Source organism: Notechis scutatus, chromosome 1 (genome assembly GCF_049901735.1).
Source record: "Notechis scutatus isolate UNSWTSFEM ecotype Mainland chromosome 1, rNotScu1.2, whole genome shotgun sequence".
NCBI classification, from domain to species: domain Eukaryota; kingdom Metazoa; phylum Chordata; class Lepidosauria; order Squamata; family Elapidae; genus Notechis; species Notechis scutatus.
This window is the reverse complement of record NC_142009.1, coordinates 23,856,217-23,868,952: the sequence shown is the minus strand read 5'-3', so window position 1 is coordinate 23,868,952 and position 12,736 is coordinate 23,856,217. Positions and strand designations below refer to the sequence as shown.

Below are 12,736 nucleotides of genomic sequence, written 5' to 3'. Positions count from 1 at the left end.
TCTAATATACAGTATATATTTTACCATCAAAAAAAAGCACCAGGTCTTATTTTCGGGAGGGGAGACTTCCACTGACCCATCTCACTTGCATGCGTCTCCCCCAGCTTCCTTTCCACTGTCAGAGCCCTTCAGGAACTTTTTCAGCCAGCAAAAGGCCAGCAAGGCTTTCCTGAAGGCCTCTGCAGCTGATAACAGAGCTCCGGATTGATCTGGATCTCTGTTATTGGCTGCAGAGGTCTTCAGGAAAGCCTTGGCAGCTGCAGAAGAAATGGGCCAGTAAGGCAGGTGCTGGGGTGTGTGAGACCTGGCTTTAACTGTCCGAAGGTAAGTAGTAGGACAGCTCCAATCCCCCCATCCCCACCCTAGCTTAATTTTTACGAGTGCACCCTGGAGTGGGCGGGTCTTAATTAGGGCTTATTTGGGGGGTAGGGTTTATATCAGGTGCACATGTAAAAGCTAGGACTTACTTTTGGGTTAGGTCATATATTTGGGGAAGCACAGTCCTAAGGTAAACTTGTGGAAGACGGTTTCATGTCAGATTATACACATGTCAAAATTGAGTACAGGGACAAGACATAAAGTAGTTATACTGCATCAGCAAAGTCTCTTCCAGGCAAAGATTTCAAAGCAAACTGGGGTATCAAGATGTGCTGTTCAAGCGTTTTTGAAGAAGCACAAAGAAATGGGCAACATTGAGGGGCGTAGACACGGTGGTCAGCCAAGGAAACTTAGTGCAGCAGATGAAAGACTCTGCCTATCAATGCCATCAGCACAGAACTGGTAGAAACCAGTGCAATCCATCTACTGTTCAGAGAAGTCTGGCCAGAAGTGGTCGTCATAGAAGAATTGTGGCCCAAAAGCCATACCTCTGATGGGGAAACAAGGCTAAGCAACTCAACTATGCACAAAAATATGAATGGGTGCATAAAAATGGCAGCAGGTGCTCTGGACTGATGAGTCGAAATATCTGGCTGTTTCAGAAGGCAATTTGTTCGCGGAAGGGCTGGAGGGTGGTAAAATAATGAGTGTCTGCAGGCAACAATGAAGCATGGTAAAGGAGTTGTCTGCAAATGGACGTGGAGATTTGGTCAGGATCAAAGTTGTCGTCAATGCTGAGAAATACAGGCAGATATTTATCCATCATGCCATACCATCAGGGAGACATGTGATTGGCCTCAAATTTATTCTACAGCAGCAGAATAACAGCCCCAAACATACAGCCAATGTCATTAAGAATTACACCTTCAGCATAAAGAAGAATGGGAAGTTCTGGAAGAGATGGTTAGGCTGATCTCAACATCGTTTTAGCACCTTTGGGATAACATGAAGAGACAGGATTTGAGGTAGCCTATATCAACAGAATATCTGTGGTTAGTTCTCCAAGATGTTTGGAACAACCTTGAAAGAACTTTGCCAAGTTCCTTCAAAAACTGTGTACCTAGAAGAATTGATGCTGTTTTGAAGGCAAAAGGTGGTCGCACCAAATATTAATTTGATTTGGATTTCTCTTCTGTTCATTTACTTTCCACTTTGTTAACTGATAAAAAATAAATTATTAGCACTTATATTCCTGAAAGCATTCTTAATTTATAGCATTTTTACACAACTGCCGAAACCTTTTGTGTCAGGTCTGCCATCTTCAGCTGCTTTACTTTGCTTTGTTGGCATCTTGCCATAAATGGAAAGGGGGGGAAGGAATTTTGAGAAATTTGAGCAGGAAGAAAAAAGGAGGGAAAGGGGGAGGGAAATACGCTGACAGGAACCAGAGGTGTTAAACTGGAATAATCCAGCTGCCCAAGGACGCTTACCCTGGGAAAGAATGTGAAATTACTTCGAAAAGTGCCTGACATCACAGCAGTTCCCAAAACATCAAACCAGGATGCCATTGGACACAGTCAAACTGGTCATGGGAAGAGGGCTAGGGAAAGGGAAAACTCTAACCTTTGTGCGGGAATACTCAGGTCTAGCCTTGTTTTCACAGCAACTGCTGATCTTTAGTAAAGGAATCTATCACTTCAACCAAAGTGAGTCTTTGTTTTTGTTAGATCGGGTAGATTGGGTTCATTGAGACGCCAGACTCCAAGTGAACAATCAGCTCTTTATTGAGAATTAAGTTCTGAACGAGGATGCGGCTCACGGCGGCTCTTCATATAGAGCCGGCCCGCGGCTCGGCGGCCAATGACAGCACTTTGAATCTCCCGCGATCGGCTGGCATCGCGGTAGATCCTTAGCGCACCAATCACGGCCACTCAGTTAGCCAATCAGGTTGTGGTCCGTGTGGACCAATCGGATTTCAGGATTTGGAGAATGTTAATATAGAACAGTTTTCTAGGGATCCAGTTAGAGAATAGTTTAAAGGTTCCTTGGTGTTCCTGAGCTTTTTTGCTTTTTTGCAGATGTTTCATTACCCAAAGTAGGTAACATAATCAAAGAATAGTTTGACTATAAAGATCAATCAGAAGCCAGATTATTTAGTTACATGTAGAGAAGTCCAGTCAGCCCCTTATACTTGTGAGCTACTAAGGAGTACAGTACAGAGCAGATACCTTCACCTCTGAAGACACTGGATAGAAATAGTAGAGAAATATCAGGATAGGGTACCAGAAAACGAGCAGCCATTTACCCATAAGCTCGTCTTGATATATCACACTACACTGAAATAATTAAGTCTACAGTCCTGCTATGCTGCCTCAATGTGGCTGGGGGTGGGTGGGTGGGAGAATATTCCTGGGAGAACACTAAGAGTGTATTGCCCTATTTTGGATATGTGCAAAGATTCTCTGGAGAAGGTGCTAATGCTAGGAAAAGTAGAGAAAGGAAAGGAAAGAGAATAACCAGGAGCAAGTTGAATGGATTATAAAGTAGCAATGAGCACACTGTTAGACGAGATGAAAGACCAAATTGAGTTTGGAGAAAATCTCCATGGAAAAAAATTGCTAAAAGTGAACACTAATGTGATGGCACATAATGAATTCTAATTATAGATACAATAGATTTAACTTGATAGGTTAAAACACCCATTAAGTTTTGGGGGCAAAATTAATGTTATCAAAATGAATATTACAATGAGATTAATGTACATTTTAGAAAATATTTTATTGATGATTTCTTTTAGGTATATTTTAAATTAAATTAATTAATATTAATTATAAATTAATATATAAATTAATTATATATTGCAATGTCCTACCTGTCAATGAATACTTCAACTTCAACCATAACAATACAAGAGCACACAATAGAAACAAACTCAAGGTAAACCACACCAAACTTGATTGCAGGAAATACGACTTCAGCAACAGAGTGGTCAATGTCTGGAATACTCTATGTGCTGTCCAGACAGTTTAGAGTTAATGGGATTTAGGATAGTTAGTTAGGAATTGAGAGCTGTTCCCTTAAGGGAATGCATCATGGTAAATGTAGTTAAGGTATCCTGGGAAATGTAGTACATCTCATGTGGTCACATCTGTAACCCTGATTGGTCACTGAATTGACCCTTGGTGGGTTGGGGGAAGTGTCTTCACTCTTGCCTGAACACACAGCCTCTGGTAGCAGCTCTATCCCCTGCCTCTACAATTATGGGATGAAAGAGATTACCATCTTTTTACCCATAAAGACAGATATGCAAAGGATTTGACATTAAGAAGAACCTCATCATAACTGTGAGTTGATAAGGATGCCTGATGAACCAATAAAAGAGACTTTGTATGGATGCTTTGTGGAGTTTATCTATCTGCCTTTGTACAGTATTTGTACAGGACAGAACAGGACAGGCAGAATAGTAAAAAGATGGTTATCTCTTTCATCCCATATCGTAGAGGCAGGGGATAGAGCTGCTACCACGAGGCTGTGTGTTCAGGCAAGAGTGAAGAAACCTTCCCCAACCCACCAAGGGTCAATTCAGTGACCAATCAGGGTTACAGATGTGACCACATGAGATGTACTACATTTCCCAGGATACCTTAACTACATTTACCATGATGCATTCCCTTAAGGGAACAGCTCTCAATTCCTAACTAACTATCCCAGATCCCATTAATTCTAAACTGTCTGGACAGCACACTCCACCTGACTCTGTGGTTTCTTCCCCAAACCCCAAAAACTTTAACCTTAGACTGTCTACTATTGACTTCACCCCTTTCCTAAGAGGTCTGTAGGGGGAGTGCATAAGTGCACCAACATGCCTACCGTCCCAGTCCTATTGTTTCTTTTTATTTTTCTTATATGTATCCATTTCATGTATTCATAACTATGCTTATACTTATACCTGTTATCTTATAAACGCTTGACAAAATAAACAAACAAACAAATAAATAAATAATGGGAAGGAAACAAACTGTATTTATACAAAAATGTTTAATGTTTAACATTTCTACCCCATCCTTTAGATTCCCAAAGTTTCCAATGTAGCTTCTACTGTAAAGGAAACCAAATACACAGTAGACATGCAAAACAAGTACACATATTTAAATAAGTGCAAGAGCAATAAAGAACTGGAGATTCTTCTAGACAGAGATCTTTTCATTATTTTAATTAAAACATGTAGATTGGCTGTTCTATCTTTTCCTTCTTGTTACAGAAGAAGGACTGAAGGAACGGTTACGCTATAATGGAGCAATGAGTAATCATAAGAGCAGTTTATTTTTATTATGTTTCTGATTTATTATATTTCTCTGGATATATTATACAGAAAATTAAAATATCAACAAAAGCCAATATTATTAAGAGTAAAATATCAGGTTACAAATGGAAGATGATGATTGTACTAAATAAAATTCCTCAAGATTTTCATATCCTTAAAATGTGGGGGAAAAGTTGATTTATCAAAAATTGTATTTAGTGTGTGTTCAAAATACGTGTTTGAAAATCTGGACATCTTTTTTATGTTGAACGTATAACAAAATGGAGAATTATCTGATGTGATAATGTGATCATTCAGCATATTTTGGGATGATGCATCAATGTATATTACTTGATGCATGGAGAAATAATTGAACGTTAATGTTCAATTACATATCAATGGTAAACCAATGACTATAGATAAGTATAAAATATAAGGTTTTTTTCCTTCTGAGTTTGCATTTTAGTTTGCACTTTTAATTTAAAAGAAATTGTCTTCAAGACTAAAGATTATTTTGTTCAAAAATGTGGCTTTTAAAAAAGTAGAGTGTATTTCTCCCTTGAGACTCAGACTACATCCACACCTCTCTACCTTCACTCTGAAGATTGTGATTGCCCCTAATTTAGGCTCGTAATATCAGCAGCAACCCTTCTCCCGTCCTTCCCAGCTCCCAGCTGAGGCCTCTTTATCAGGAGGAAAGGGCGCTTTCTATCTGCATCCCACCGAAGCTTTTCCTCATTATATCAACCAATTATCAGGGCGACCACTGTTAAACTTTAATTAATGCCACTGACATGTTTCAAACGGTAAAAATATTATTTTACACAATCTGAGTTGACAGACGTATACATTTTATTAAAATGCAAGCATTAGGAGGGCGATAAATTAAACGCCTGGCGCTCACACACTCACTCGCGCACCAACCCTTTTCCTTTCAAGGCATACCAAAGGTATGCAGGTCTGCAGTAATTGGCCCATACAAGCCCAAGGTCCCGCCCTGTCTTTTGATTGGGCTAAAACGGAGGCGTAGCAGAGGCGGGGCGACGTGATTGAACACAGGCGGTGGGATTAATGTTGAGAGACAGAAGTTGGTATGGTAATGTCCTAACTGCTGCAGCACCCAGGCGTGCCTCTCGTCGCAGCCAATCAACTGGAATATTTCATTTCCCTCCCTTCTTTTGACAGCACCGAGGTGAAAATGGCCGTGGGCGCCTTTTTCTCTCTCTCTCATCCTGACTGGCTGGCGTGAAGGACGCGCTGTGATTTCTCATTGGCCGTCGTGGCCTGCCCCTTCCCCTCCCACTCCTTTTTCTTCCTCCTTTGTCACGTTGGGGCAGAATGATTGACGGGAGCATTGGCCAATCCGAGCAACGGAAGCATAAGGCTTGTCTCTTCCAGGAGGCGCAATCTCGGTTTCTGGATTGGATCTCGGTGACGGCCATTGATTGGCTGACAGCGGGCACTCTGAAGGAGTGGCTGGCTAGGCGGGTGGGCGGGAGCTGCACGAGGCGCCTGAGGTGGGAGCAGCGCCGTCAAGAGAAGGAGGAGGAGCGCAGGTGAGGAGACCCCTTTCGCGCTCGCTCAACCGGCCGCCCTCTCCCCTCTTGCCCCCTCATTCTGCGGTGGCGGCCACGGGCTTCGTGGGTGGGGCCTTCACGTCTCCGGGCCTCGCTTCGTTTTGCGGGGAAGAAAGCGAAGGCCCAGGCCGGACGCCTTTCCCTAATTGCTGTCAGTCTTAAAAGCGAGGGGAGGAGCCAGGACAAACCTCGCCCTATTGAGGGCATATCAGGCCACACCCGCTAAAGTTCTAACGAGTTGTCAAAGCGAGCTTTGGACATGCTCAGGGGAACTCCGGTTCCATTGGGCCCAGTTCGCCCGCTTTCGTTTTCTCGAGTGCCAGAAAACGTAGGTCTGGCTTTCTTTTTTCCTTGTCCTCCTCCTCCTGCCACCAGTTTCTAGTGCCGTTTCTTAAAACGAGTGGGAGGAGCCTTGAGAAACCGTGCCTTCCATTGTTCGAGCCTATTAGCATAAAGTCAAAATCGCAAGCCAGTATAGTAAATTGGACCGGCGTGCTTTGCTCACATTAAGGAGGACTTGGGTTTGTTATATGTTACAATAAAAAATGTTTTACCTTTCAAAGTGGTTACACTGTACTCTTAAACATAATAGCAATGTTAATGTTTATGCTACAGGTTAGGATTTCAAAATTCAGCCTTGAACATTTTTTTTTTGGTCTAAGAAGAGAGCCCTGACTTTTTGTAAGCAGCACTTTTACACACACGTGGGTTCTTTAATGTAAAAAGTATGCATATTTCACGTACATAAGACAATGTTTTTCTTTCAAAAAACAAAGGTGGAGGCTGCTTTCTTTCGCGGTTATATAGGAGGGAATGCTTTTTCTAAGACTACCTGCTGTGATTTGTGTATATGTTTCCTAAAAATAAACTTGTGTCTTTAAAATAATTTTATTTAATTCAGGCAAATCTAAATGACTCCAGTGCTAAGATTGTAAGCCAGGGTGGGTGCAAGATATTCCCGTGCATCTTCACAGGAGAAAAATGGCAACATTATCCAGGGTGACTGTGCTTTTTTTTAAAAAAAGGCTAACATTGCTGTGTTTAAGCCGGTTAGGTATTGTATAATAATTTGCTCTAGAATTAGAAGCCATTCAAGCCAGTCGCCCTCTCCTCCCATATGGAGGCAACTCCAAATTAAAGAATCCTTAACAGAAGATTTTCCAGTTTCTGCAAAGGAATGGTAACCAATTACCATGCAGATAGACTATGTTAGAAACTTTTAAAGATTGAAGTGGAATCTATATGTATTTGAAGAGAATTATTACATGTCCTGTTCATTGGGCTGCAGCACAATGAGTACAAGGCCTTATCTGTATTATTGATTCATTTTATATTTGAACAATAGGATAATAGTCATCCTCTGCTGTGTGTCTAAGATAGACATGCCTGTTTCTTCTCATAAGATGGGTAATCTTTGCTCCTTTTCTTTGCATCTGTTCTAGTTTGTCTGGATCCCACCTTCTTTACTTTTGATTATTTTTCTCCACGTGACAAGCTTTTCATTTGTCTCAAAATTTCATTCTATTATTTTTGGAAGAATTCAGCTATTTCCCTCCCCTCCCATAAAATTATCTTTCTTTATATTTGGAAAGAATTGTATTAGTACCCTAAGATACTGAGGATGTAGGTTCACAATATATTAGTTCAAAGTGATGCTGTCTACCAAAAAGCTTATATTTTTCTTCTCTGCTATTTTTAAATGTGTACATGTATCAAGTCCTTATTTTTCCATCAATAGAGGCACCAATTAATCTGGGCTTTAAATTAATTCGTCTTGGGATGGAATGTGTAAAATTGCAAATGCATGTGTTTTCTCCAATTAGATATTTTTAATAGCTACATATTCAGTCTTCATAGAAACTCACATCTGTATATAAGAAGGATAGAAACAACCTTTTGTCTGTTTGTATTGCAAGAATCTTTTCCACTTTGAATTGAATTAGCAGCATAAAAAAGAGCAGTACTGAATCTGAGGTTTTGTACATACCGTGTTTCTCCAACAATACGGCCTCCACCAATAGAAAGCCCCACCATGTTTTATTGGCATAAAATCAAATTAAGCCCCTCCCCCCAAATTAAGGCCCATATTATACATGCAAAATGGGGGGGGGGGGAATGGCGGGGGGGGGCTTGCCGTTAGGAACTACTTTTGTTGCATGCCCGGATATGGTGCTGCCTGCGTTGGTGGGGCACTTCATATCGGGAGACCTTCCGCCACCGTTGCTTTCCCTTCTCCCTTGCTGCTGCGGCGTTAGGCACAGCCACGTGCGGCCAGCCAGGGCTCCTCCCTGCAACCGGAGCCCTGAGGAGACACTTGGCTTCAGGCGCTCCTGTCGCCGCCTTTGCCTTCAAAGGTAAAGCGAATTATTTTAAAAAGCGACACCCTACTACAACAAAGCCTCCCTGCCCGAAAGGGCAGCCCAACCCCACGTGGGAGGCGAATCTCCCGGGCCACAGCGCAGGATCATCCCACCTCGGGAGAAGCGCCAAGCCGCCATCCCTGCCTGCCGCCGGGCAGAGTGCGAAGAGCGCGTACCCGCAGCTCGCTTTCCTGGCTCTGCCTAGCCCGCACGGCTCCGGCGTGGCCCTGGCAGGATGAGCGGAGGGTCCGGCGGGGAGGCGCTCACTGCCTTGGTGAGAGCTCTGCCGCCGGGAAGGAGGGCCCGCCTGTCAGCTGCGCTGGGTGCCCCAGGCAGAGCTCTTTGCCCGGCGCCAGGCAGGGATGGCGGTTGGGCGCTTCTCCCGAGGTGGGACAATCCTGCGCTGAGGCCCCGGGAGATTCGCCTCCCCACGTGGGGTTGGGCTGCCCTCTCGGGCAGGGGAGGCTTTGTTGTAGTAGGGTGTCATTTTTAAAATAATTCGCTTTACCTTCGAAGGCAAAGGGAAGGCGGCGACAGGAGCTCCTGAAGCCAAGTGTCTCCTCAGGGCTCCGGTTGCAGGGAGGAGCCCTGACTGGCTGCACATGGCTGCGCCAAACGCCGTGGTGTTGCTCTAATGCTGTGGCAGCAAGGGAGAAGGGAAAGCAACGGTGGTGGAAGGTCTCCCGAACATCCAAGCTCTCACCGCCCGCCCACCTGAGGATGCAAGGGGGGCGGAATTAAGTCACCCCCGAAAAGATGGCCTAGCTGTTTTTTCAGGGGTCAAAAAAAAATAAGGCCTGGCCTTATTTTGTGAGAAACACGGTAGAAGGCATTCTTCCATTGAATAATGGGCTGTCCCCAGATGAGATTTTTGAACTGTCGCTTCATAAGAGATCTTAAACATAATGAGGGTAGATTTCCAAACAGAAATATCTCTATTACTCTCCTGTCTTAGATCCTTCATGTAGGTGCATAAGAAGAATGCAGGGTTATATATTGTGAGATAGCCCTGTGTTCACTTTGATATTAAATATCTTTTGAAATGAACTTTAAATAAAGAGGGTAATATTGATTCATTTAGAATATCTTAATTCCTAAAAGCAGAAAAAATTTGTCATGTTTGCAGTCTTTGAGATATGCGAGAAGGGACTTGGTACATGATTGCTTACAGATGGATGACAGAAAATCACTTCATATTCTCAGAAGGATGATTTCATTTCATTATAACAGTGAGCTTTTCATATGTTACAGATCAATTCCGGTATATTCAAAATAGACTCTAAAATAGGATATGTGGGTGTAAGCAAAACTATATGCTTAATTTTAAAATGAGGCAGCTTGCAGATTATCCATAGATCCTGTTTTTAAATCACTTGTATATTGGTTGCTTGTGTATGGAGTTTAGGAAAGAAAGAAAAAATATAGTAAAGAAGAAAAGAAATATATAAACTTCCCGTCACAAGTGCAAACAATTTTAGTAACTTATCCCCTCTTAAAATACAGCAAGGGTTACTAGAGATGATATATCTGTTTTAACCTTGATCAAATAAACAACTTTATATTCCTTTTTTACTTTTAATAATGTTGATCTTTATTTCCTTCAAATAATCTCCTACAACTTTATTTCTTTTTTTCCCTTTATCCCTTCTCATAGAATTCTTCAAACTAGCCTCTTCTGCAAATCCAATATAGGAAAGTTACCCTGGGTTGTTCTTTTGTTGTTATTTGTATATCCCTTTTATTTAAGATATTAGCTGGTTTCATTTGTATGCCCAGTATAGCATCTTTTTGCCACATAGTTCTTAGTCTCTCATTTTTAAAATCCACTTTCAGATCAGTTTCAGTCTGGTCCATTAAAACTCTTCCATAGCATCTTTTGAACACAGTCTATTCATAGAGGCAGTCATTCTTAAAATTTTAACTTCTGGGTCCATTATTCAATAATATCCTTCAGTATATCCATTGTTAAAATATTTTGCTTCATTCTGTATTAGTAAGCAAATTTTAAGTGTTCTCCATTAATTGTAAGTTTAGTTTCTTTAGTTCCTTCTAAGAGTTGGCCTTCAAAGTCTCATGGCATCATTTAAAACAAAATTCAAAATAAAAGCATTGTTCCACAGGAAATGTTTTTATAATTATTTCTAAAATCTTATTTCAAATCCATCTGGACCCTTATGTTTGTAACTTTCCCAAATCAAAAATTTAGTTACCCTTTCTTATTTATCTCATTTTTAAAAATTCTTAAACTTGTATTTAAAACATCTTTCTCTAAGAATTAAAAGAAGCTCAATCAGTGCTATAAAACCTGTCAATCAAAAGCAGGGTTGTCAAACTCACGATGACACATTGTCGTCACTTGACATATTGGAACTTCCCCCCCTTCCTTAAACCAGGGATGGGCATGGCCATTGTGTGTTTGACACCTCTGATCTAAAGGTTCCTAATAGTTGAAAAGCAGATAACAAGTAGTTATCTATCTAACAATAGTTGAAAAGCGACTTGAAAAGTGATTAGAAAAGTATGTGTGAACCCACGATCCTTTTAAAGGAACAAACCATGATAACAAACCAGCTCTAAACATAGTGGAAATCATTGTGTTGTGGTCACCTCATGAGGAGCAACTGTATCTTCCACTGTTTTCAGCTTGCAATTTTTTCTCTGGAAGTTTTGTGCTTTATCATTCTTAGTATTTTCATTAGTATTACCAATTGAGGATACATTCATTGTAGACAAGTAGTTTTTGTTTGTTTGTTTAATCAATCCTATTTAGGTAAGTGTTCCTTGTTTCTCTTTCAATCATGGGAGGAGTTATGAAGCTAAAAAATATCTTTTAATAGCAATAGCACTTAGACTTATATTCTGCTATATGCTGCTTTATAGCACTCCCTGAGCTGTTTACGAATGTCCGCATATTGCCCCCAACAATCTGGGTCCTCATTTTACCAACCTCAGAAGGATGGAAGGCTAAGTCAGCTTTTAGCTGGTCAGGATTGAATTCCTGGTTGTGGGCAGAGTCAGCCTGCAATAGTGCATTCTAACCACTGCACCGCCATGGCTCCTGCAAGATCTTTTTGTTATATTATCTGGTATTAGATTTTTATATTTGTTGTTTTTAATAAAAAATTGCTTTTACTAAAATAAACGTTTAAATTATGTATATCCTTTAATATTTAAATGTATAAAGGAAATAGACTTATGTAGTATAAGCTTCATTAAGTTAACTGTCTGGGATGACTTTCTAAGCATTTTATCTTTTAATAATTTCCAGATTTTCATATATTCTCAAATTTTAAAATATTTTAAATCATTATGCTTTGTAGATAAAAGATCAGTTTTAATACATGGGAAATATTTTTATGAATATTCAGAAATTTAATTCAATTTCCAATCACTAGCCATCTAACATGTATTTCGTATCAGAGTGGACTATCAGACAAGTCTTGTAATGTATATGTTAGCTTTTAAATTTCCACTGGAATTACCCTTGTGTGCTTATGGTAATTTCTTTTAGTTCCTTTAAATCCTTTTCACCTCCAAAATCTTCTTTTCTATGTTTTATTTTATTTCAGTATTTACATTTATTTAGTTCACATTAACTGCTCAAAGTAGCTTACAATTTAAATGTTAAAAAAATTAAACCAAATTTGTTAGAAACCTGCAACACAGCTGATAAAATTTCCCAGGGAAACAATTGTTTATAGTACTAACGTACTGTGTGTATGATAAATATCTTTCACAGAGCAATCTTGTAAACATTCCATAAATTTACAAGTTTAGCTAGTTTTACCACCTAGGTTTATTTGTTGGGGAAGCATAATTTTTGTTAATGAAGATAAATGCTATGACACATTAGAAACTATTTGCTCAGTTTTCTTGAGTTCAGAGTTGTGTGAACAAAGATTGTGAACTAGAGATTTGGTTTGTGTTCATGCTTCAGTTTGTGAGAAATGGAGCACTGTTGATTTCCTTTGCCTAATTTACTTGATCTTCTGTTTTTCACACAACTGCAATGTCGCATCTTGAGAATTTTGCACCATAGAGCAGGCAGAAAATCCCATGCAAAATCTTTGTAGTCCAAATTAAGGATTTGCACGATAGTTTGAATTTGAAGTTTTCTGAGTTTACAAACCTCATTTAGTCTAAGGACATGTTTTTTTTTTAGTTGAAATGGATTATCT

General features: G+C 40.3%; 1 protein-coding gene across 8 annotated transcripts in view; it reads left to right on the top strand.

Annotated features, from left to right (window-relative positions):
* The first annotated feature begins 6,079 nt into the window (after nucleotides 1–6,079).
* The window catches only part of MTMR4 (myotubularin related protein 4), a 51,578-nt gene continuing 44,921 nt past the window's right edge, over nucleotides 6,080–12,736 (top strand). For 4 of the 8 annotated variants that reach the window (XM_087958703.1, XM_087958695.1, XM_026671680.2 and 1 more), the window contains exon 1: nucleotides 6,080–6,177. The gene's annotated coding sequence lies outside the window, so the exon portion shown is untranslated. The remainder of the gene's footprint in view (nucleotides 6,178–12,736) is intronic. The other 4 variants (XM_087958709.1, XM_026671679.2, XM_087958683.1 and 1 more) reach the window with 4 other exon arrangements.